This window comes from Bufo gargarizans, chromosome 1, assembly GCF_014858855.1.
Source record: "Bufo gargarizans isolate SCDJY-AF-19 chromosome 1, ASM1485885v1, whole genome shotgun sequence".
NCBI classification, from domain to species: domain Eukaryota; kingdom Metazoa; phylum Chordata; class Amphibia; order Anura; family Bufonidae; genus Bufo; species Bufo gargarizans.
This window is the reverse complement of record NC_058080.1, coordinates 633,742,113-633,768,986: the sequence shown is the minus strand read 5'-3', so window position 1 is coordinate 633,768,986 and position 26,874 is coordinate 633,742,113.

The following is a 26,874-nucleotide window of genomic DNA, read 5'->3' as shown; positions in this document are numbered from 1 at the left end:
ATTTTTAGTGCCAGATGGCCCTATGGTGGCTCAGTGGGGGTGCTGGGCTAAATGGGCTCTGGCGCTGGACAACGCTGCTCCTCTCTATCCTGGATCCAGACACAGAAAGGAGGAGGAGGCAGAGCTGCAGTAAGTTTAAACTTCCCGCCCGCCCTGCAGCCAATCAGAATGTCACCATCAATGTCACCATCACCTCTCAGGATCGCAGGATGGTGATTGGTGGTGTATTATAACACCACCGATCACCATCCTATTCCGGGTAATCGGGTCACCAGAGATCGCCAATATGGGGGGGGGGTCACAGGACCTCCCTCTGCATTTTCCCAGGGCGCCTGCTGATTGATTTCCAGTCCAGTATTTGATCTCACCTGGCTGGAAATCAGCCCAGCCGCCCATGTTGGGAGGAAAATACATGCCTTCCCAAACGAAACCGCTTGCTATGTCACATAACCCCACCCCTTTGTTCAATCCTGAGGGGGTGAACACACGCCAGACAGTGTACCCGGGACAGGGCATCCCTGTTTCCCTGTAACCGGCCTGCCCTGTTTTCTACTGTAAACTTAAAGTTTTGCAAGGACAAGAACCATCTAGTGACCCGAGCATTCCTCTCTTTGGTCTGGCTCATCCACTTGAGAGGGGAGTGGTCGGTCACCAGACGGAACTTTCTCCCCAACAGATATTAGCGAGTGCCCACTTGATGGCAAGGCACTCTCTCTCCACTATACTGTTCCGGGTATCGGCTGGAGTGAGCTGAGGAACACAACGGGTTGCTCCTCCCCATTGACTTCCTGAGACAGTACAGCACCAAGGCCTACTTTGGAGGCATCGGTCTGTACTATAAACTCCCTTTTGAAGTCGGGCGTCACTAAAACCGGGGACCCACACAGGAAAGGCTTCAAAGCAGAGAAAGCCTCTTCCACCTGGTCATTCCAGCGGACCATCATGGACTTCTGTCCCTTCAAGGGCTCTGTCAATGGAGCTGCTAAAGTGGCAAAATAGGGAACGAACCTCATATAATAGCCTACTATTCCCAGGAATTACTTTACTTGCCTAGAGTTGACGGGTCGGGGCCAATTCCTTATCGCCTCTATTTTGTTTACTCAGGGTTTGATGACTCCGCGCCCAATGACATACCCTAGGTATTTGGTCTTCTCTAACTCTATCACACTTTTTTGGGGTTAGCTGTTAGACCAGCCTTTCGAAAGGAATCCACTACGACCTGTACTTTGGGCAGGTGACTTTCCAAGTCGGTACTGTGAATGACAATATCATCCAGGTAAGCTAAGGCATACCACCGATGTGGACGAAGCACAATGTCCATTAGACGTTGAAAACTGGCAGGGGCGCCATGCAGACTAAAGGGTAACACCTTATATTGGTACAGCCCCTCTGGTGTAATGAAGGGAGTTTTCTCTTTGGCAGCCTCCATCAAGGGTACCTGCCAGTATCCTTTGGTGAGGTCCAAAACCGAAAAATACCAGGCTTGGCCTAACCTTTCAATAAGCTCATCCACCCTAGGCATGGGATATGCATTGAATTTAGATATTTTGTACAGCTTACGAAAATCGTTACAAAACCGTAACGTCACGTCTGGCTTTCGTATTAAGACTATAGGACTGGCCCACTCACTTTTAGACTCCTCGAAGAGTTCTAGCCGCAGCATGAGCTGCACTTCCTCCAAGATGGCTTGTCGCCGAGCTTCGGGTACCGGGTATGGCTTTAACCGGACTTTTGCGTGAGGCTCAGTGACAATGTCATGCTGGATTGTGGAAATGCATCCAGGGAGGTCCGAGAACACATCCGTGTTCCGACTAATGAACTCCCTAGCCTCCTGAGCCAGTTTAGAGGAGAGGCTGTCAGCAATGTTTACTGTGGCAACTGCTTCCCTTGCATCAGACATAGGAGCCGGAACCTCTTCCCCTGGAAAACCAGGCCGCGGGCTGTCTTCAGTACAGGTTTCCCTATCTTTCCAAGGTTTAAGTAAATTAACATGGTAAATCTGCTCTGACTTCCGCTGCCCTGTTTGGTGTACCTTGTAATTTACCTCTTGAACGTTCTCAAGTACCTCTTAGGGCCCCTGCTATCTATCCAGGAACTTACTGTCCACGTTCGGTACCAGAACCAAAATCCTATCACCCGGGTTAAAGATCCGTACCTATATGCGGCCTCTATATGCTCCCTGAAAAGAGGCAAAACAGTCTCTACTCGCACCTTGATTAGATACTCCAGGACACTTTTATGCAGAGGGGGTTAATGTTGCTACGCCTCTTTGGCCACATCCAACAGACCACAAGGATGTCTGCCATAAAGCAATTCAAAGGGTGAGAACCCAGTAGAAGCCTGGAGTACCTCTCTCACAGCAAACATGAGATCACATATGTACAGTGACTGGATGATTTAGTGGTTAGCACTTTTGTCTTGCAGCACTGCACCGATAGACAGGATTATGATTATCACCGGATGATATGTTATTTTCTTGTTCACATGGGTTAACTGAGGGGAGGTCATCAATAGCAAAAGCCTGGGCAACCCCCTATAAGTTTTCTTTACTGTACCTCTGTATACCTCTATTTTTAAACATATAGAGGTTTTTTTGTCAAATTTTGTGTGGAATATCCATTAAGGAAATGCATCCTATTCCACTTGGCTCCCTTTTATGGTGTTCTGCCTTAGAAGCATTTCTCTACCAGGTCAGTGCCAGTGAGCTGTAAGAATCTTTACACACACAAATTTGGACTGACTTTTTTACCACAAAAAATATCAGAATGCATTTTAATTGCCCACCTGTGTTTGCAGCGCCCCACTGGTTCACTGCTACAGGGTTAATATTATGGCTCACTGCTAAAGGAACTGCTACAGGGTTAATTCTATGGTTCACTGCTAAAGGGTTAACGCTATGGTTCAGTGCTAAACGATTAATGTTATGGTTTATTACTAAAGTGGTTAAAGTGTTCACTATTAGTGATGGACGAACATCGGCCGGGACGGTTCGCGAATGCAATCGCGCGAACACGATCAAATGTTCGCGAACCGCAAGTTTGTGGTGGGCCCCATTCATAAAAAAAATTATGCGAAATATCGGCAATGTAATTTTCACCTATGCACATGAGCAAAATATGCGACGCCTACTACAGCAACTGGGTTTCCACCAGACCGAAGTTGGATGCGATCAGAAAAGATGGTTTGCAACAATGTTTGCAACGTTGAAGAAGAATTTCTGATCACTGTAAGTGATGGCTGCACATAAGTAAGGTCTTGGAATGTATAGGAAGATAATTCCTCTGACTCGAGCGGAGGGGATATGGTGGTGGTGTCTTTGGGGGTGCACACAGCAGAGAGTGAAGAGGGCGCAGATAGAGAGGATGAGGAGGGTGCAGAAGCGGAAGGCTGAGTGAGCCACTCAACCAAATCTGGTGCATCCTTCAACGTAATCGCACACACCTTCTGCAACTTCCCTCTTAGGCTCCAGCTTGGTGCATCTCCCCAACCCCTACCACCCCTGCGGAATGGCCTGCCTCTTCCTCTGCCTGTCATTTTCAAAATGACCCTGTGACAAAAGTCAATATAGAAGAGCAGTATTTGTGGAAGAAGGTATATTACACCCCTGCCTCAATCATTTTTTTTGGGGGGGGAAACTGGTAAATCACACCAGTAGAAATGATTGGTTTCAATAGTGTTTTTCACTCTGTATAGATGCAGTAATGCAGCAAAACCGCAAACAAATGCTGCACTACCTAAATGCACTATATAGAAAGTATATTATTGGTATATAACACCCCTGCTTCAATCAGTTTTTTGGGGGCCCAACTGGTAAATCACACCAGTAGAAATTATCTCTTCAAATAGTGTTTGTCACTCTGTGTAGATGCGGTGACGCAGCAAAACCGCAGACAAATTCTGCACTACCTAAATGCACTATATAGAACATATATTATTGGTAAATAACACCCCTGCTTCAATCAGGTTTTTGGGGGAGCAACTGGCAAATCACACCAGTAGAAATTATTTGTTCCAATAGCATTTGGTACTCTGTGTGGCTGCAGTATCACAGCAGAACCGCACACAACTGCTGCACAATACAATTGCACTATAATATACAAACCGGGTTCCCAAAAGGTTGGGACACTAAACAAATTGTGAATAAAAACTGAATGCAATGATGTGGAGATGGCAAATGTCAATATTTTATTTGTAATAGAACGTAGATGACAGATCAAACGTTTAATCCGAGTAAATGTATCATTTTAAAGGAAAAATACGTTGATTCAAATTTTCACTGTGTCAACAAATCCCCAAAAAATTGCAATAAGAGGCTGGAAAAAGTAAATTTGAGCATAACGAAGAGCTGGAAGGCCAATTAACACTAATTAGGTCAATTGGCAACATGATTGGGTATAAAAAGAGCTTCTCAGAGTGGCAGTGTCTCTCAGAAGCCAAGATGGGTAGAGGATCACCAATTCCCACAATGTTGCGCAGAAACATAGTGGAGCAATATCAGAAAGGTGTTACCCAGCGAAAAATTGCAAAGACTTTGCATCTATCATCATCAACTGTGCATAACATCATCCGAAGATTCAGAGAATCTGGAACAATCTCTGCGCGTAAGGGTCAAGGCTGTAAAACCATACTGGATGCCCGTGATCTCCGGGCCCTTAAACGACACTGCACCACAAACAGGAATGCTACTGTAAAGGAAATCACAGAATGGGCTCAGGAATACTTCCAGAAACCATTGTCAGTGAACACAATCCACCGTGCCATCCGCCGTTGCCAGCTGAAACTCTACAGTGCAAAGAAGAAGCCATTTCTAAGCAAGATCCACAAGCTCAGGCGTTTTCACTGGGCCAGGGATCATTTAAAATGGAGTGTGGCAAAATGGAAGACTGTTCTGTGGTCAGACGAGTCACGATTCAAAGTTCTTTTGGGAAATCTGGGATGCCATGTTATCCGGACTAAAGAGGACAAGGACAACCCAAGTTGTTATCAACTCTCAGTTCAGAAGCCTGCATCTCTGATGGTATGGGGTTGCATGAGTGCGTGTGGCATGAGCAGCTTGCATGTCTGGAAAGGCACCATCAATGCAGAAAAATATATTCAGGTTCTAGAACAACATATGCTCCCATCCAGACGTCATCTCTTTCGGGGAAGACCCTGCATTTTTCAACAAGATAATGCCAGACCACATTCTGCATCAATCACAACATCATGGCTGCGTAGGAGAAGGATCCGGGTACTGAAATGGCCAGTCTGCAGTCCAGATCTTTCACCTATAGAGAACATTTGGCGCATCATAAAGAGGAAGGTGCAACAAAGAAGGCCCAAGACGATTGAACAGTTAGAGGCCTATATTAGACAAGAATGGGAGAGCATTCCTATTTCTAAACTTGAGAAACTGGTCTCCTCGGTCCCCAGACGTCTGTTAAGTGTTGTAAGAAGAAGGGGAGATGCCACACAGTGGTGAAAATGGCCTTGTCCCAACTTTTTGAGGATTTGTTGACACCATGAAATTCTGATTCAACATATTTTTCGCTTAAAATAGTACATTTTCTCAGTTTAAACTTTTGTTCCGTGTTTTATGTTCTATTACAAATAAAATATTAGAAGTTGACACCTCCACATCATTGCATTCAGTTTTTATTCACGATTTGTATAGTGTCCCAACTTTTTGGGAATCTGGTTTGTACTTTCTATGTTAGAAAGTATATTATAAGTATATTACACCCCTCAGTATGTCACATCTATCGATAGCACACCTATACCAGTTGTGGACCTATTAGCTAGAAATTTGGGTCCCTAACAGTCTGTCCCTGCTCCACACAGCAACCTCTCCCTACACTGGCAAAAGACTGAATGTAAAATGGCGTCCAGATCAGGTTTATTTATAAGGTAGGGTGTATGTCCACGTGCTGAAATGTCTCAATTGGCTGTCCTGTACCACTTGATGGATGTGTCATGGGTCAAAGTTCTTCACAATGTAAAAGAATATGGCAGGCGCGAATATCGCCATATGTTCGCATGTTCGGCGAATCGTAAATGCGCAAAGTTCACCGCGAAACGACCGCTGGGCAAACCGCAAGGCCATCTCTATTCACTATGATACTGACTCCAGTCTATGCACCATGTAACCCACAAAGGCTTTCTATAAGTAGGAAACAGTTAACTGGCAGTTTCTTAGCATTAGTTGACGTGTTATGGGCTAGTCTCATTTTCTGGTTAGTAGAGGGTTGCGGTTGAACAAGCAAGAATTCTGCTTCAGGAAAACACCATTCTTGTGGGTAAAAGCTGACAGAAAAAGCAACTTTGCTGGGAATTACCTCTGATCTAGGATTGCACCCTATACATGAGCAGTACTCAGAAATATTGAGGAATTGCACGCCTTTGGTCATTTGAGGAAGATGGCTAGTGACCATAATGAGAGAGACTCAGGGTGGATTACCATCATAATAGCCACCTTTTGGGAAAAGTCTCTGTGAAATACTTGAGGACTGTGCCTACTGCATATAATTGTACTGTGACTCCCATCATCTCTATCAAGGTGGCCTGGTTATTGGTTTATTTTCCCAATCTGATCATCATCCACCTCTTATTCCTTTGTCTTGCACCCCACTGTATGCTTAACATCCAAGCAACTACAACCCCCACCAGGCAGGAGGCTCCATATATTCAGAGTGTGCCCCAAGGAGAAGAAGGGTTGCACAGAGATTAGCCTCTGTGAGTACTACTGTTAAAGATGCTTTTAATCAAAGCTAAAATGTTTGCTTCTGCTGCTCCAAATTAGAAGTTTAATCCAAGGATTTTATGTGCACAGAAGAAGAGACTTGACGCCAATAGGGTCAATTCAGTTCTCAGCTTTATTACACAGCACACAGGGGCGGACACAGACAAAGGGCCCCCGTGCAAAGAATGTGCCTGGGCCCCCTCCACCCCCCATGCCAAATTCTCAACATAACCTATTCCCTCCTAATATTACATACAGCAATACAAGAGAGAAAGAGAGACATGAGCCAGCGCCTCGTGTGCATTTCCGCTTGCCACAAGATAGCAATAGATAATAAATTGCGCTTACCATATGATGTTGTGATAAGTCACAACACCTTTATTTTGCTTTGCTGGTATTTTCCCATCCAGCTTGCGGGGAATATGCTCTGCTGCCAAGGTCTTTGCCCTTACTGCTGCAGCGGTTTTCAGGAACGAGAAACAGTAGTAAAAAGGCAGAAACACAGGACCTTTTCACGGCGATGATGCAGAAGACGTGGGACCAGAAGGGTATTGGTAAAACAGTAACAATTCTTTATTTCGGGTCTACGAGTTTCAGGGGCGAACAGCCCCCTTCATTAGGACAAAAAAACATTTACAGTGTGTATAATGGTGTGCGTTTACTTACACTGGCTGCCCGAGAATAGCGCACACAAACAAAGTATAAGTAAACACACACCATTATACACACTGTAAATGCTTCCACAATGAACGCTTCCTCTCTACCTTACACTTCCCCCACAGGCAAGTGTGCAGCATGTTTTTCAGCTTTTTTGTGGCATTTTGTCTGGATTTTTTTTTTTTTGCAAATTCTCCAGTTTTTGGGGCACAATTTACTCACAAAAAATGTATACATTTATCAAGCATTTTCAATATTTTCCTAACCTTTTTATGCTTTGTTTGATGAGGGGGCGTGGCTTAGTGGAAAGAGGTGTTGCTTCATGGAAAGGAAGTATGGCTTAAATGCACTTGGAATAAAATGCACTTGGAATAAAACTAAGGCAACTTATAGGTGGCATAAACTTGGAGTAAAACAAAATAAAAGTGGCTCTATGTTGACAGAAGGTGGGGTAACACAGGTAGGGACGGCCAACACAAGCCACCAGTAGGTAGGGAAAACAGATCTAGGCAGAGACAGAAATACCACAGTGCAGCACAAAATAGTGCCCTAGAAAAACCGAATACCACAGTGCAACATAAAATACTGCCCTATCACCATACTGAAGTCAGTGATACCGTTGAATTCAGGAGGGTAACTGTGGCTGTGGGCCAGGTGCATAAGTATGAGATCGTTATGTACCTGGCCAGCCACTGTAAAGATGGCTCAGGTAGCCCCCTGGGCATTGGCCCTACAGGAAATTTCCCTGTAGGGTATATGGCCAATTTGCCCCTGCACGTTTATCATTCAACCATGAGCCACTATGTTAAATGTGGTGCAGTCTAAGATTTAAAGGGTATGTACACCTTTGGGGACAATTTTTTTATGATTACATTCTGCTCATTTTGGCCCCAAATTTTTTTTATGGGTCTTTATTAAAAACATTAAGCCATTCTGTCACAAAGTGTTAACTCTTTGTCTAGCTGTGTGAATCATACTTTCTCTTTCACCTTGTGCCAGACATTTAATAAACCAGATCTCTAAATTAAGGTCATAAATAGTGATGGACGAACAACGGCCATGACGTATTGTGAATGCGAACTCGCGTTTGTGATCAAATGTTCGCGAACCGCGTGTTTGCGGCAGGCACCATTGACTTTACTGGCAGGTGAACCTGAAAAACCTTCAGGTCATATTTGCAGCAGCCAAATACTTACTAGAAATGCACAAATAGTCCCACAACATAGACAGTGACATACCAGAGGGGGATCATTGGCAAAAATTCCCACAAAAAATATGTATTTTAATCAGTAGCCATTTGTATGCATCTTAAAATGAAACTCTCAAAAATTTGCCCTGCTGGAGCCTAGAAAGAAATTATTTTAGGCCAAAGGAGTACAGGCCCCAAAAATTAGGCATTCACCTGACAGAAAATAACTTCTGATGATGTGGCTGGAGGTACATTAGGCAGTCACTGGATACAAATTTTACTGTAGGCCAGTACAGGCCCCAAAAATTAGGCATTCACCCGACAGACAAAAACTTGTGATTATGTGGCTAGAGGTACATTCGGCGGTCACTGGATACAAATTTTACTGTCAGCCTGCACAGGCCCCAAAAACTAGGCAGGCCTCAATCAATATTTGGTAGAAACAGGTATATCAAAACCCCTTAGGCCCCTTTCACACGGGCGAGTATTCCGCGCGGATGCGATGCGTGAGTTGAACGCATTGCACCCGCACTGAATACCGACCCATTCATTTCTATGGGGCTGTTCACATGATCGGTGATTTTCACGCATCACTTGTGCGTTGCGTGAAAATCGCAGCATGCTCTATATTCTGCGTTTTTCACGTAACGCATGCCTCATAGAAATGAATGGGGTTGCGTGAAAATTGCAAGTTTCCTCAAGCAAGTGTGGATGCGGTGCGATTTTCATGCACAGTTGCTAGGAGACCCGATCATTATTATTTTCCCTTATAACATGGTTATAAGGTTACATGATCTTTTACCATGGTGTTGGATCATGTGATGACTGTGACATCACCAAAGGTCCTTGTTGCTAAGGTGAGTTAACATTTTTTTTTATTTTTTTAATCCCTCCAGCGCTATTCAACTATGCATTCTGTATTGCCATGTTATAAGGGGAAATAATACAATCTACAGAACACTGATCCCAAGCCTGAACTTCTGTGAAGAAGTTCAGGTTTGGGTACCAAACATGCACGATTTTTCTCACGTGAGTGCAAAACGCATGGCAATGTTTTGCACTCACGCGGAAAAATCGCGGGTGTTCCCGCAACGCACCCGCACATGTTTCCGCAACGGCCGTGTGAAAGAGGCCTTAATCAGTATTTTGTGGAAACAAGTATCTCGCAGGCCTCAATCAATATTGTCACATAAGTAGAGAAAGGGGCGGCACAGTTACATAGTTACATCAACAATCCAAAGGATAGCGAAGCAGTTGTCTAGGCTGGTGGGGATCGACACACTTACGGTGGTGCACAGCTGATCGCAGTAAGTTAGGTACGTATAATCACAGTATAGGAGAAAGAATATACAGCGGCACTCACCAGTGTGTTGTGACAAGCAGGTACATTTATTCCATGTATAGAATGTAGCAGGGGGCAGACAATTCTTAATCACGCATCTGAACAGCGATGGCCGTTTCACGCTAACAAGCGCTTCCTCAGGCTCTGCGTCGGCGCATACATGTGCGTCACCCTTTTAAATACCGGCGCAGCCAGTTGTCATGGTGATTGACAACACAGCTGCGTCTTCATCAAAGGTTAATAGAAAAACATACATGCAACAAGACAACTATAAATACCAAGCAATACAATTACATATGACATTTGCGTCTGCATTGTCAATCAACTTAATCAGTATTTTGTGGAAGCAGGTATATTGCAGCCCTCAATCAGTATTTTTTGGAAGCAGGTATCTCGCAAGCCTCAATCAATATTTGGTGGAAACAGGTATATCGAACCCCATAATCAATATTTTGTGGAAGCAGGTATAGCGGAACCCTCAATCAGTATTTTGTGGAAGCAGGTATCGCGCAGTCCTCAATCAATATTTGGTGGAAGCAGGCAAATCAATCCCCGTAATCAGTATTTTGTGAAAGCAGGTATATCGTAGGCCTCAATAAATATTTTGTGGAAACAGGTATATCAAACCCCTTAATCAGTATTTTGTAGAAACAGGTACATCGCAGGCCTCAATCAATATTTGGTGGAAGCAGGTATATCAATCCCCTTAATCAGTATTTTGTGGAAGCAGGTATATTGCAGCCCTCAATCAGTATTTTGTGGAAGCAGGTATCTCGCAGGCCTCAATCAATATTTGGTGGAAACAGGTATATCGAACCCCTTAATCAATATTTTGTGGAAGCAGGTGTAACATCCCGGAGTATGTTACCAAACTCTTTTTCCCTGCTACCACATGTTAAGTGTAATTATATTGTCATTATATGTATTTTCTAGGCCTGTTTTATATATTATGCAGTAGTTTCCATGTGCACCAGCAGGTGGCAGCAGTATGCAGCAGGACCTTAGCCAGTTTAGTATTGCTAGACTGGAACAGTTAATTACAGTTTAGCTCCCCGCCTCTTTGAGGAGGTGTGGAATTTTCCCACATCCTGTCTCATGGGGAGGAAAGGAAGTTACAGTTAGTGTGCCAGCCACCCATGCTTGGGGAAGGTTGTGCAAGTGGGAGCTCCCAGAAAATAGGTATGTGAGTTATTACATCTTAAAGGGCCCTGCAACAGTACCCTGCGCACATTGCAATTGGCGTCACAAACAAACCATAGACTTATATACATCTATCCTGACCACTGCATAGTTGGCCACCGTACCACGCCCCGGCTCACTGCACAGGTATATCGGAGCCCTCAATCAGTATTTTGTGTAAGCAGGTATCGCACAGTCCTCAATCAATATTTGGTGGAAGCAGGTATATCAATCCTCTTAATCGGTATTTTGTGGAAGCAGGTATATCGGAGCCCTCAATCAGTATTTTGTGGAAGTAGGTTTATCAATCCTGTTAATCAGTATTTTGTGGAAGCAGGTATATTGCAGGCCTCAATCAATATTTGGTGGAAGCAGGTATATCAAACCCCTTAATCAGTATTTTGTAGAAGCAGGTATATCACACCCCTCAATAAAAAAAAATTGCCACAACAGTTATATCACACCACCCTGTTTATTTGGGGCAACAGGTATGTCTATGTTAGAAAGTATATTATATGTATATCACACCCCTCAATCAGTTTTGGGGCAACAAGTATATCACACCAGTAGCAAATAGTTGTTCCAATAGCGCTTGTCCCTCTATATAGCTGTGGTATTGCAGCAAAACCGCACACAACTGCTGCACAATACAAATGCACTATTTACTTTCTATATTGGAAAGTATGTTATAGGTATATCACACCACTCAATCAGTATTTTGGTGGGCAACAGGTATATCACACCAGTTGCAATTAGTTGTTCCAATAGCGCTTGTCCCTCTATATAGCTGCAGTATCGCAACAAAACTGTACACAACTGCTGCACAATACAAATGCACTATATACTTTCTATGTTAGAAAGTACAGTGGATATAAAAAGTCTACACACCACTGTTATAATGTCAGGTTTCTGTGATGTAAAAAAATGAGACAAAGATAAATCATTTCAGAACTTTTTCCACCTTTAGGGCCGCTTCACACGAGCGGATGCCGTGCGTGGCATCCGCTCCGTGAAAGAGTGCCAAGACCCGCTGCAGACTGCAGAGGCACGGAGCAGTAACATGACTGTTAATGCTCCGTGCCTCTCTGTGATCTCTTTACTACGAAATCACAGTGACAACTGTGATTTCGTAGTAAAGAGATCACAGAGAGGCACGGAGCATTAACAGTCATGTTACTGCTCCGTGCCTCTGCAGTCTGCAGCGGGTCTTGGCACTCTTTCACGGAGCGGATGCCACGCACGGCATCCGCTCGTGTGAAGCGGCCCTTAATGTGATCTATAAACTGTACCACTCAATTGAAAAACAAACTGAAATCTTTTAGGTGTAGGGAAGTAAAAAATAAATAAAAATAATGTGGTTGCATAAGTGTGCATGCCCTCTTATAACTGGGGATGTAGCTGTGTTCAGAATTAAGCAATCACATTCAAAATCATGTTTATTAGGAGTCAGCATACACCTACCACCATTTAAACTGCCTCTGATTAACCCCAAATAAAGTTCAGCTGCTCTAGTTGGTCTTTCCTGACATTTTCTTACTCGCATCCCACAGCAAAAGCCATGGTCCACAGAGAGCTTCCAAAACATCAGAGGGATCTCATTGTTAAAAGGTATCAGTCAGGAGAACGGTACAAAAGAATTTTCAAGGCATTAGATATACAATGGAACACAGTGAAGACAGTCATCATCAAGTGGATAAAATATGGCACAACAGTGACATTACCAAGAACTGGACGTCCCTCCAAAATTGATGAAAAGACGAGAAGAAAACTGGTCTGGAGGCTACCAAGAGGCCTACAGCAACATTAAAGGAGCTGCAGGAATATCTGGCAAGTACTAGCTGTGTGGTACATGCGACAACAATCTCCCGTATTCTTCATATCTTTGGGCTATGGGGTAGATTGGCAAGACGAAAGCCCTTTCTTATGAAGAAAAACATCCAAGCCAGGCTACATTTTTCAAAAACACATCTGAAGTCTCCCAAAAGCATGTGAGAAAAGGTTATGTTCGGATGAGACCAAGGTTGAACTTTTTGGCCATAATTCCAAAAGATATGTTTGGCGCAAAAACAACACTGGACATCACCAAAAGAACAGCATACCCACAGTGATGCAAGGTGGTGGCAGCATTATGCTTTGGGGCTGTTTTTCTTCAGATGGAACTGGGGCCTTAGTTAAGCTAGAGGGAATTATGATCAGTTCCAAATACCAGTCAATATTGGCACAAAACCTTCAGGCTTCTGCTAGAAAGCTGAATATGAAAATGAACTTCATCTTTCAGCATGACAACGACCCAAAGCATACATCCAAATCAACAAAGGAATGACTTCACCAGAAGAAGATTTTTGGGATGGCCCAGCCAGAGCCCAGACCTGAATCTGATTAAAAATCTGTGGGATAATCTGAAGAGGGCTGTGCACAGGAGATGCCCTTGCAATCTGACAGATTTGGAGTGTTTTTGCAAAGAAGAGTGGGCTATAATAAAATCAAAAGGTGCTTCAACAAAGTATTAGTTTAAGGGTGTGCACACTTATGCAACCATATTATTTAATTTTTATATTTTTTCTTCCCTCTACCTAAAAGATTTCAGTTTGTTTTTCAATTCAGTTGTACAGTTTATAGGTCACATTAAAGGTGGAAAAAGTTCTGAAATGAATTATCTTCGTCTCATTTTCTTACATCACAGAAACCTGACATTTTAACAGGGGTGTGTAGACTTTTTATATCCACTGTATATTATAGGTATATCACACTCCTCAATCATTTTTTTTTGGGGGCAACAAGTATATCACACCCATTGCAATTAGTTGTTCCAATAGCGTTTGTCCCTCTGTATAGCTGCGGTATCGCAGCAGAACTGCACAAAACTGCTGTACAATAAAAATGCACTATAACATACTTTCTATGTTAGAAAGTATATTATAAGTATATCCACCCCTCAGTATATAACACCTATCGACAGCACACTTATACCAGTCCTTAAAAGGATGTTTGTGGCCCTATTAGCTAGCGTTAGGTGTCCCTAACAGCCTGTCCTTGCCACACAGCAACCTCTCCCTACACTGGCAAAACACAGAATGTAAAATGGCTGCTATATCGGGTTCTGTGATAGGGTGGGGGTGTGTCCATGTCTGAAATGTCCCAATTGGCTGTCCTGTCCCACCTGATGGATGTGTCATGGGCAAAGGTTCAGCGCAATGCAAAAGAATATGGCGCCGGCGGACATCGCCATATGTTAGTATGTTCAGCGAATCGCGAACGTGCAAAGTTTGCCGCAAAACAACCGCTGGGCGAACCACAAGGCCATCTCTAGTCATAAACACTTATTTAAGCCACATTCTTATCAGTAAGATAAGAACTGAGCTATAATGAGTGTTTAGGAGGTCACTGCCTGCTACTAGAGAATCTCAAGGCTGCAAAGATAAAGAACCTTGAAATTTTTAATAAAGACCAATTGAAAAATGTTTTTTAGTACAATGCAACAATAAAAAAATTGACCCCCAAAGGTATACAACCTTTAAGTCTTACTTTTAGACAGTATCATTAAATCTACCAAATCTTGTTTGTCCACTAGCCTTTTCTTCACTGAGTTTTACCCCTATAAAGAAGTTGATGTAAAAATTATTCAAAAAAGGTAAAAGTTGTAGCATGCTGCTTTATTTTAAAAGAAAATTAGAAAAATGACAGCTAAATAACAAAAATTCCAGTGGCAAAATAACACTTGTGTGCCCTGTGTTTTATATTTCCGATAGACCTCCTGCTAATTAAAAATGCACAAAAAAATTCAAGTGCAAACACCATCACCATAAATGCAAAATCGTAGAAAAATACCAGCAAAAATCCATGTGTGAAAGCACTTTTAGGGTAAGACATTTCATGTGAAGTTGGTCATTGAGTACTTGAGATAGGGAAATTTGTAAGTCTTGTTTGTCGCTTTAAACAAAAGTGAAGACTCAAATGCGTCAGAGCGAGAACTAGCATAGATTACCTGTTCTAGATTTCAGAGTTATGTAGCGCAATTGCTCTAAATAATTCAATTGATATCCATGACCTTATTGATAAGTAGGGATGTAGGGCAGACCTCCAGCTATGTCTTACTGTAAAAACATAAGAGGTCTACTGAGCTTATGACATAAATGAGTACAAATAACACTGATGTGTCTGAACTGACAGACTCTTGTGGTATGCTGGGAGCTTGAACAATGTTTATTCTAGTGATTTTGTTCCCATGAGTTCCCGTGAGAGCACCTTATGAAAGCGCTCTACTGCTACAGACGTTGACTGACAATATCCTTCTTTTTAGTTGACAATCTTTTCATGTGTACAAGGAGTTAAAGATGCACCAGAGTCAAAATTAAAGTGTACCAATCAAAGTATTCTTCCTGTCTGGTTCTAACACATATCACAATGTAGATATATCATTTTTATCATGAAAGGAAAATGATTATTTTTCATTTAGAAACTATATGGCCATAAAACATATGTAAGGCTGATCTAGTGCTGATGTAGAGGAATATAACTCCTATAAAGACAGTGGTCAAGTTTTTTCAATTTAGGGGGAAAAAAACATTCTCAACTCAAATCAGATTAAACTTGGTTATCCAGTTTCATGATATTGGCAGGGATCCGACTCCTGGCAATCTACTATTTGAAGGGGCATTCAAAAACGCTATGTATTCTTCAAAGTTTACCTGCATGCATTCTGTTCACATAAATGGGAAAGCAAGATATAATTGCACGTTCCCTCCGGTACATGGTAGACGGAATGCCGGTAAACATCGAAAAGGAGTGCAGCACTTGCATGAGTACTATAACCCTTCGCACAGGTGATTGACAGGGGTGTCGGGAGTCAGATCCCCACTATTCAGATATTGTTGACCTATCCTGAGAATAGGTAATCAAAATAATAAAAAACCGGACAACCCCTTTAACGTCTGGACCCATCTCTAATAATTGAGTATATATGTAATATACAATATAAGGCAAATAAAATATATTTTGTGTTCATAACTGTGTTTGTGGACAGTAAAGGCTCTTTGCAATCCATCCTGGCCAGCACATAACCTAATAAAAAACAATTCTTTATCAAGGGGAATATTCATATGAATTTCTATTACGACCTATATCCAGGAGACAAAGCAGACATTGCATAACTGGAAATCAGCACGGATAAAACTGCATATATTTTATATATTGTGAGGAACAGAAGTATTTGAACACCCTGTGATTTTTCAAGTTCTCCCACTTAGAAATCATGAAGGGGTCTGAAATTCACATTGTAAGTGCATTACCACTCTGAGAGACAGAATAAAAATAAATAAATCAGGAAATCACATTGTATGATTTTTAAAGAATGTATTTGTCTTGCCCTGCTGAACATAAGTATTTGAACATCTGTTAATATTTGGTAAAGAAGCCTTTGTTTGCAATCACAGAGGTCAAACGTTTCCTGTAGTTCTTGACCAGGTTTGCACACACTGCAACTGGGATTTTGGCTCACTCCTCCACACAGATCTCCTTTAGATCTGTCAGGTTTCGGGGCTGTCGCTGAGAAACACAGAGTTTCAGCTCCCTCCAAAGATGTTCTATTGGATTTAGGTCTGGAGACTGGCTAGGCCACTCCAGAACCTTGATATGCTTCTTACGGAGCCACTCCTTGGTTATCCTGGCTGTGTGCTTCGGGTCGTTGTCATGTTGGAAGACCCAGCCATGACCCATCTTCAATGCTCTGACTGAGGGAAGGAGGTTGTTGCTCAAAATCTCACAATAAATGGCCCCATTCATCCTCTCCTTAATACAGTGCAGTCGTCTGGTGAGATCTTGCATGGAGCCCCAGTCCAAGGGAGACTGACAGTCGTCTTTAGCCTCTTCCATTTTCTAACAATTACTCCAACAGTTGATCTATTTTCACCAAGCTGCTTGGCAACTGCCCTGTAGCCATTCCAGCCTTGTGGAGGTCCACAATTTAGTCTCTGGTGTCTTTTGACAGCTCTTTGGTCTTGCCCATGGTAGTAGTTGGCGTCTGACTGACTGTGGGGTGGGCAGGTGCCTTTAAAGAGATCAGACAGGTGCTACTAAGTTAGATTAATGAGTGGAGTAGAGGTGGACTTTTTAAAGGCACAGTAACAGGTTTTTGAGAGCCAGAATTCTTGCTGTTTCTCAGGTGTTCAAATACATATGTTCAGCAGTGCAAGAAAAATATATTCTTTAAAAATCATACAATGTGATTTTGTGAATTTTTTTTTTATATTGTGGGAATGCACCTACAATATGAATTTCAGACCCCTCCATGATTTCTAAGTGAGAGAACTTGCAAAATCGCAGGGTGTTCAAATACTTCTGTTCCTCACTGTATAGTATCCACTTTAAAAACCATCAAATAGATTCAGCAGGAAATACAAAAGGTCCTTAGAAAGCATTTACTCCCATAGAACATATTGTAGTTGACATGTTTCAGACCTGTGCGGTCTTTAGACATAACCATGACTTAAGGCTACGAAGGTCTGAAATGCATCAATATGTTTCCCTGTTAATTTATACTATCTATATACATTTTGGATTTGCTGTGGCATGGATTTGATTGTGCCTAATGTCGATGTTAAAATATATGGAGTTTTATCAGTGCTGGTTTTCATGGATTTGAAGGAGATCAGGATCCAATGCATACACTAATGAACTGACCAAAATATTATCATTCATTAGATACCAGGATCTGCTGGTTTTCCTAATTAGGGATTAGCGAACCCTAACTGCAAAGTTTGGGTTCGTATCGAACTTTGCAACTTCGGGTACCCGGACCTGAACCTGGACTTTTTCACTGAAGTCTGGGTTCAGTGTTTGGGTGGTTCTATTATTTTTTGTTATAACATGGTTATATCATAAAATAATAGCATTCTTAAGACAGAATGCAAAAGAATATTGCCATTTACGGGTAAAAAGAAAAAAAACTCACCTCCACTTGATCATTAGTCTCTTCTATCTTCATTCAGCAGGACCTGTCAAAGTACCTATGATGTGCGCAATGACATCATCACACTCACCACATGGGAGAGCGTGGTGCACTGGTGATGTCATTGCGCACATCACAAGTCTTAAGAATGCTATTATTTTCCGTTATAACCATGTTATAACAGAAAATAATTAAGTGAAGTTCGGGTCCCTATTGACTTCAAAGGGGTTCGGGGTCAAGTTCGGGTCCTGAATCTGAACTTTGACCTGAAGTTCGTCCAAACCCGAACTTCGACGGGTTCGCCCATCGCTATTCCTAATAACTTTCCTAAGCAGCAGAATTTGGATTAAAAATTATTTTTGGGGAGGGGGTTTGTTGCATGTAAGACATCGGATGTTGACATTTCAGCATTCATTGTAATATATGGAGCAAGTTTATTAATGATTCGATTTGCTCATTTTGTAAGGCACCAATATATTGCATAATTGCTAAAAATTACTAAAGCAGTGAGATGGTTGTGCCTGAAAGTTTATCATACAGTTTTTCTGTTTCATGTCTACAAAATGTAATTACTAGACGTTGTAAAACTTGTTGAGCCACCAGCCTGTTATGATGTTGCGCTGTAGACATGGGAATTAAAAAGTCTAATGAAGTTAAAATGTTTCAATATAAAGATGGTTAGATGCCAATTAACTATGCTGATTGGACTGAGGAGATGTTTTGCAGGAAAGGGATTTGTATGGCAAATCAATTGGAAGCAAGCACAGGGATTAGAAGTACCTAGCGTTATAAACATGCAAATGGAGTTCCATTCACTTTCCAAAGAGAAGTATAAGATGCCAAAAGAGTATACTACATTTTGGTTGACACGTTATTAACAAAGGCAGGAGTTAGTGTTATTTCAATTTAAAATCCAAATAGATAGCTTAAAACCAGCTCTTATTCCCATGTGTCGTCTCACAGCAGAGTTATTTACTCTGAGAAGCCAAGAGCTCTTGAGTCTCATCACACAGACAGTAGATGGCTCACTGGGGAAGCCATGGGGCATTTGTTAATCCCTAAACCAAATTTCCCATTACTAAACTGTAAATGATTTGAAGGCCATGTACACCTTTGAGGACAATTTTTTTGTGATTGCATTATTTTACTCATTTGGGACTAAAAATAATTTTTTCAATTGGTCTTTGTTAAAAATATGGAGCCGTTCTGTCACAAAGGGTTAGCTGTTTTTCTAGCTGTGTGCATCCCAAATAAACGTTGTGCCTTAATAACCCTTATCTCAAAATTACTAGAGATCATAAACACGTATTTAAGCCACATTCATATCAGTAAGACAATGATTGAGCTATTATGAGTGTTAATAATGTCAGAGATCAGAGATAAAGAGACCATCAGCTCCCTGTATGATGGAGCAGACAGAAAATTCAGATCCTACTAGTAGAACATCTCAGCTCTGTACAGAGAAATGGACTCCATATTTTAATATATTGTAGGAAGGAACAAGGGGTCGTCATTGATGGTCGGTACGTGTCACCGAGGTTCCTGGCCTTGGTGAGGTAAGAGACATTTTTTTTTCCTGAAGTGTCATTATTGCTTTGCAGTCTGACACTTCAGCTGTTTAGTATGGCTGTAAAGCTGATCCGGGATGGCTCTTACTTGGAGAAGCCAAAGTTCTGGGTGGGTGGCTACTCCCCACATTCCAGGCCGGGTCTTGGGAGGCTTATAAAAGCAGTCAGCACTGTCAGGTTGGGTGGATTATCCTCCATATCACAGTGAAGCTGTGGATTCTGTGTGGTTTGGGATCTGAAGATGTGTGCCGTGCAAAAGGGCTGAGAGCCGCATGCTGGAAAACAGGCCCCTAAAGCCTGCTGGGGACCGCTGATGAAAAACTGCTTACAAGGTGAATGTTTGTGTTCTGTGGACTTTCCATGGTGTGAACGAACACCAACACTGCGAACTGTTATTTTGTTTTGCCTTCTGTGTGAATAAACATCATAACTAGTGCACAGCGCACAGTGCATACTTTAATATTGCAGCAGAATAACATCTGCCATAAATGCAGAATTTTTGGGAACAATTGTTCTGCTATAGTCTTTTGCTGAGGTCCTCTGCAGATGTTAGCATTATGGATGTTTTGTATGCATCTGTAATACAGCACCCATAGTCAATATGGAAATTGTGAAAAAAGTGACCTACTCTGTGGATGAATGTCGTATTACAGTGGTATACCTATGAGGGAACCATACCATAACACGTACATGCCTACAGCTGCATAATATGGAACCTTAAAGGGTACCTGTAACCTGCACTATGCTGCAGTATAATGTAGTGACTGTCACTTCTGTGGTGTCAGTCAGTACTTTTAGAACACCAGTGCTGTGACGTAGATGGGCCAGATGCTCCCTTTCCTGCCTTATAGATGATGATTGTCAGATTTCTTTCCTGTAGCCTGTAACTCATTATCCAGAGGCGGGAAGGGTGAAGGCAGCGAGTCTCATAGGACTCACCTTTAGTGATGGACGAACATTGGCCAAGACAATTTGCGAACGGGAATGTGCGTTCGCGATTAAATGTTCGCATCGCACTCATTGACTTTAATAGCAGGCGAACCTGAAAAACCTTCAGGTCATATTTGCAGCAACCAAATACAAACTATGAGTGAACAAATAGTCCGACAACATGGACAGTGACATACCAGATGGAGATCATTGGCAAAATCAGGGGCCATTTTTATGAGTCTTAATGTGAAACTCTCAAAAATGTGCCTTGCTGGAGCCTAGAAAAATTGTATTTCCTATTGGTTTAATGTATACAAATGTGCAGTACTCCACGTTTTTGTATCCTGCAGAGTCCATTAAAACAATGCAAACGTTAACGTAAATGTTTTCTCTACCATGGAACTGTATGGTGAACAGACGCCACTGTATGGCATCAGTCTGAGGCATCTGTTAACGCATACATTTTAGGTATGCATTAAATGGATGGCAAAAATAGGATGCGAACCCAGCCCCCTAGTGTCAGAATAAGCACCAGTACACAGCGGAGCAGCGTGGCGGAGAGGGGAGGCCGACATGTACTGACAGAGCGCTACCTGGCCCTGGTGGTCAGGGATGAGGACTGTGTTTCCCAAGGATCATTTTCTACTGGGAAATACAGGGCACAGTATAATACACTAGAATCTATATAATGTAAAGATATTAGCCCTAACCATGAATAATAATACAATTAGGTGGTCATTTATTATATAGAAATACGTCTATGTTAGGCATATTTCTGACACAGATTGTGGCGCAAAGGTCCTTAGCACTGCAATCTGTATATTTTTCCCGCTCATGCCAGGTCTAAAAAAGGATAGCGTGGGCAGGGAAAGGAATACAGTTATGGCCATCCAGTTATTGGATACCACCGCCATACATTGACCGGATAACATCTCTGTAAAGTAACCGAATAACACAGCTATACCGTGACCCGATAAAAGGGTATAAGAGGGCACAGTGCAGAGAATGACTAGGGGCACTGCACAGGGTGTGGTAAGAGGGCACAATGCAGGGTATAAGGGGGCACAGTACGGGGTAAGGGGCACAGTATGGGGTGGGGGGCACAGTCAAATGACCCTGTGACATTAGAAGGTCCTTATGGTGAATGTGGTTCATACGCCATCATAATGAGAGACAGAGGAGTGAGACAAGGGTATGATTATGTGGCTAGAGATAAAATATTTAACTGTCGGCCAGTACAGGCCACAAAAACTAGCCAATAGGCATTACTTGACAGCAAAGAACTTTGGATTCTGTGGCTGGAGGTGCATTGGGCGGTCACAAAATAAATATTTAACTGTCGGCCAGTACAGGCCCCAAAAATTAGGCATTTACCTGACATAAAAGGTTTTTTATGCCGCTGTATATACATAAGGCAAGGACCATTCTTTGTTCTGGGTGGTTGCAGATATGTGTGGGCTGGCATGAGGAAATTTGTGGTATACGTGGTCACAGATGTTGAATTCCTCCGAGTTCCATGTCTCATTCATTTTTAAAAATGTGAGGTAGTGCACACTGTCGTGAGCTAGGCGAGTGCACTTATTGGTCATGATCCCGCCTGCTGCGCTAAACGTCCTTTCGGACAGGATATTCGACAAGGGGCAAGCCAAGAGTTCCATGGCAAATTGTGCCAGCTCTGGCCACAGGTCAAGCCTGCACACCCAGTAGTTTTTTTTTGTTTTGTTTTCCTGTGCTTCTTATAACTTTAATAACAGCAAACATTTTAAATTACATACTGTTAAAAAGGTGGCTGAGCTATACAGCTTGTCTACGCAATCATCATGGCCCTGTAATACACAGGCGTCTCTTTTAAAAAAAAATTAAATCTTTATTGTTTTCTTAAACCAAATGTATAAAATTCAATGTAATAAATAATAGAAAAGAATTGTACACAAAAGTAATACAATTAACCCTATTGACCCCCTCCTCCCCCCCCCTTACTTCACTGTTGCGAGAGCCGATCATACCTTTGTTGATACTATTATTTCAATTTCCAATACTACAAATAACCGGGGTGTTTAGGGGCGGAAATCCGACCCATTCTAACGACGCTCTAGTTTTCTAACTATTCTACCATAGGCATCAATGGTATCCATCAGGGCCATCCACTCGGAAAAGCTAGGGCTATTATTAGTGCCCCAATATTTGACAATCAGGGCCTTTGCGGCCATAAACCCCTCCATACAGCTTCGTATCTGGTGGGACGTTAAATCACTAGGGGGGAAGAAATAGAGTATTGCCTGCATAAAACATCGGTCCAGTTGGATCTTATTTCTTCTGAATAATTCCCCATAAATACAGGTCCAAAAACAAATTATTTCTGGCCAATTCCATAATATCTGAATTTTCTGCCGAACATTTCCAACACACATCCTTTTTTTCTTAAAGGGTTCCTAGCTTCTCAGAGCGTCCACATCAGCCGTTAACCTGATGTAGTCAGACACCTGTCGGTCTAGGCGTTCCCTGAGGCTGGATCCAGAGGGCAGCTGATAATGGGTTTGGCTGAAAGAATGATCTAATATCCGAAGTGACCAACCCAACTTCAAACCGCCCTCTTCTTGCAAGAGCAGAAGGATTGGTATGCGCACCTGTTTCGCAGTGGGTGGAAATTCCTCTGCCTGCGCCAGCAACATCAGAATGCAGCATCTCTCGCAGCAAGGCCTGGAAATGCTACCGGGGGTGTTAGGCTACTTTCACACTTGCGGCAGGACGGATCCGGCAGGCTGGTCTCCCTGTCGGATCCGTCCTTCCGCTGTTTCGCCGTATCACCGGACTGCCGCTCCGCCGCTCCGTCCCCATTGACTATAATGGGGACGGGGGCTGAGCTCCGGTGCAGCACGGCGATGCACGGCGAAAGCCGCCTGACTAAAAAGTCGGACATACAGGACTTTTTAGTCCGGCGGCTTTCGCCGTGCACCGCCGTGCTGCACCGGAGCTCAGCCCCCGTCCCCATTATAGTCAATGGGGACGGAGCGGCGGTCCGGCGATACGGCGAAACAGCGGAAGGACGGATCCGACAGGGAGACTAGCCTGCCGAATTCGTCCTGCAGCAAGTGTGAAAGTACCCTAAGTACGTTGCCACCCAGTATAGGTCCTTGATCTTTATGCTTTTTATACGGGGGTCTCTCTTCAAACACTGGAGCATGAAAGCCCACATTTGCACTAAATTGGAAGCGGTGGAGCGCCCTGGTTTCTGCTCATCGCCAGGAGAATGTCGTCCTTGGTCTCCTTCCACGGACAACACCAAGGATCCCCGAAAAATTTAAAGCCTGCTCTTCTTGCTCCTCCTTTTCCTCCTCCTCCTTCCCCCGCCACCATCTTCCTCTGACTCCTCTTCAGACTCCTGTTGACTTGTCTCTGGGAATTCATTCAGCATTTCAACTTCCTCATCTTCCGGCACCTGCTCCTCAATGGTTTGATCAATGACACGACGCAATGCATGCTGCAGAATGAAGGCATAAGGTATGATGTCACTGTTGGCGCCCTGGCTGCAACTGACCAGTTTGGTGATCTCATCAAATGGCCGCAGAAGTTTGCATGAGTCGCCCATGAGCAGCCACTGGCGCGGTGAAAAAAAGAAGCTCCCCAGTACCTGTCCTGCAAAGTTCGTACAGGTAGTCATTAACTGCACTTTTCTGCTGGAGCAGCCTATCAAGCATATACAAGGTGGAGTTCCAGTGCGTCGGGCTGTCACAAATCAGACGTCTGACGGGCAAGTGAAGTCGCCACTGAACGTCAGCAAGGCGAGCCATGGCCGTGTAAGATCTTCTAAAATGGACAGAGATTTTCCTGGCCTGCCGCAAGAAGTCCTGGACCCCGAGGTATTTGGCAACGAATCATTGCACGACAAAGTTCAGGACATGAGCCATGCACGGCGCGTGTAAAATTTGGCCCTGTTTCAGCGCACTCAGCAGATTGGCACCGTTGTCGCACACCACTTTACCAACTGTCAAATTGAGCGGGGTTAGCCATTAATCGACCTGTGACCGCAGAGCTGAAAGGAGAGCAGGACCGGTGTGGCTCTTGGCTTCCAGGCACAACAGCCGCAGCACAGCATGGCAACCTCTCACCTGACACGTTAATTAGGTTCTGGGGAGCTTGGGAGGTGCAGCAGAAGAGGCGGTAGCAGTGGAAAAGGAGGAGTTTGCCGAGCAGGAGACGGATGGAGTAGGAGGAGGAGAAGAAGAGGCAGGCCACCATGAAATCCGTGGGAGTAACACCAAATCCACATGGGTGCCACGAGTAACATGCTTGATGGTCGTCAGAAGGTTCACCCAGTGGGCAGTAAAAGTTATGTACCTTCCCTGCCCGTGTTTGATAGACCACGTGTCTGTGGTCAGATGTATCTTAGCACCGACACTGTGTGACAGAGATATATTAACTTGCTGCTGAACGTGGCCATATAGTTCAGGGATGCCCTTCTGGGAGAAATATTTCCTTCCAGGGATCCATTGCAGTGTGCCAATGGCCACAATTTTCTAAAGGCCTCCGAGTCCACTAATTTATATGGCAGTAGTTAGTGTGCTAGCAGTACCGACAAGCCAGCGGTCAGCCATTGGGCAAGAGGATTATCCAGCATCATAATTTTTTTACGTTTGAACATTTGAGCCACGGAAGCCTGCCTTCTGCCAGATGAACGCGTTGACGGCACGGTGGAAGGTGGAGTATAGGACAAATGGGAGGAGAGAGGAAAAGGAGAAGAGGCAGGACGTGGAGCGCCGGGAGTGTGGCTTTGTGGGTTCTGATGGCATTGCTCCCACTGGGCTCGGTGATGGGAAGCCAGGTGCCTTCTTAAGGCAGTCATCCCTAGGTGAGTGTTGGGCTTACTGCGACTTATGTGTTGACAGCACAGGCTGCAGATGGCAACACTATTATAAGCAGCTGACACGTAAAAAAAAAAGCCCACACTGCAAAACCATGTGCCGGCGTGCTGGGAGCAAGATGTGACCGTGCATGGTGGATGGCTCGCTTCCCTCTGGTGCACTGAGAGTTCTGACTGCTTCTCCTTCTTCTCCATATTTGCTGCTCCGTCTCTCCCTCTGAACTCCCCTTCTCTTCCTCTCTTGTGGGCACCCACGTAACATCAATCGACATGTCATCATCGTCACCTTCACCACCACTGACATTAGAGATCTCGGAGTAGGCAGCAACAGCAGGGACCACCCTCCTTGGGCTGATCTGGGTACTGTCGTCATACCACTGGGTGGCGGTCGTTGCTACCTCCTCTTCGTCGTCCGATTCCAAGAATGGCTGCCCATCGGTAAGTTCTGGGAATGGATGGGAAAATAATTCCTCTGACTCGAGTGGAGGGGCTATGGTGGTGGTGGTGTCTTTGGGGATGCACACAGATGCACACATCTGCCTAAGTCCGTAGAGAAGAGCAATATTTGTGGAAGAAGGTATATTGCAGCCCTCAATCAGTATTTGGTAGAAAAAGGTATATAGCAATAGCACCCCTCAATCAGTATTTAGTGGAAGAAGGTATATGGCACCCTTCAATCAGTATTTGTTTTTGTTTTGTTTTTGAATGTCAGAAATGTATATTTGTGAATGTTGAGATGTTATATTGGTTTCACTGGTAAAAATAAATAATTGAAATGGGTATATATTTGTTTTTTGTTAAGTTGCCTAATAATTATGTACAGTAATAGTCACCTGCACACACAGATATCCCCCTAAAATAGCTAAAACTAAAAACAAACTAAAAACTACTTCCAAAAATATTCAGCTTTGATATTAATGAGTTTTTTGGGTTCATTGAGAACATGGTTGTTGTTCAATAATAAAATTAATCCTCAAGAATACAACTTGCCTAATAATTCTGCACTCCCTGTATAGCAATATCACCCCTTAATCAGTATTTAGTGGAAGAAGGTATATTGCACCCCTCAATCCGTTTTTGGCAGAAACAGGTATATGGCACCCCTCAATCAGTATTTGGCGGAAACATGTATATGGCACTCCTCAATCAGTATTTTGTGGAAGCAGGTGTATCGCAGCCCTCAATCAGTATTTGGTGGAAGAAAGTATATAGCAATAGCACCCCTCAATCAGTATTTTGTGGAAGAAGGTATATGGCACCCCTAAATCAGGATTTGGCGTAAACAGGTATATAGCACCCCTCAATCAGTATTTGGCAGAAACAGGTATATGGAACCCCTCAATCAGTATTCTGTGGAAGTAGGTGTATTTCAGCCCTCAATCAGTATTTGGTGGAAGAAGGTATATAGCAATAGCACCCCTCAATCAGTATTTAGTGCAAATAGACATATGGCACCCCTCAATCAGTATTTGCCAGAAACAGGT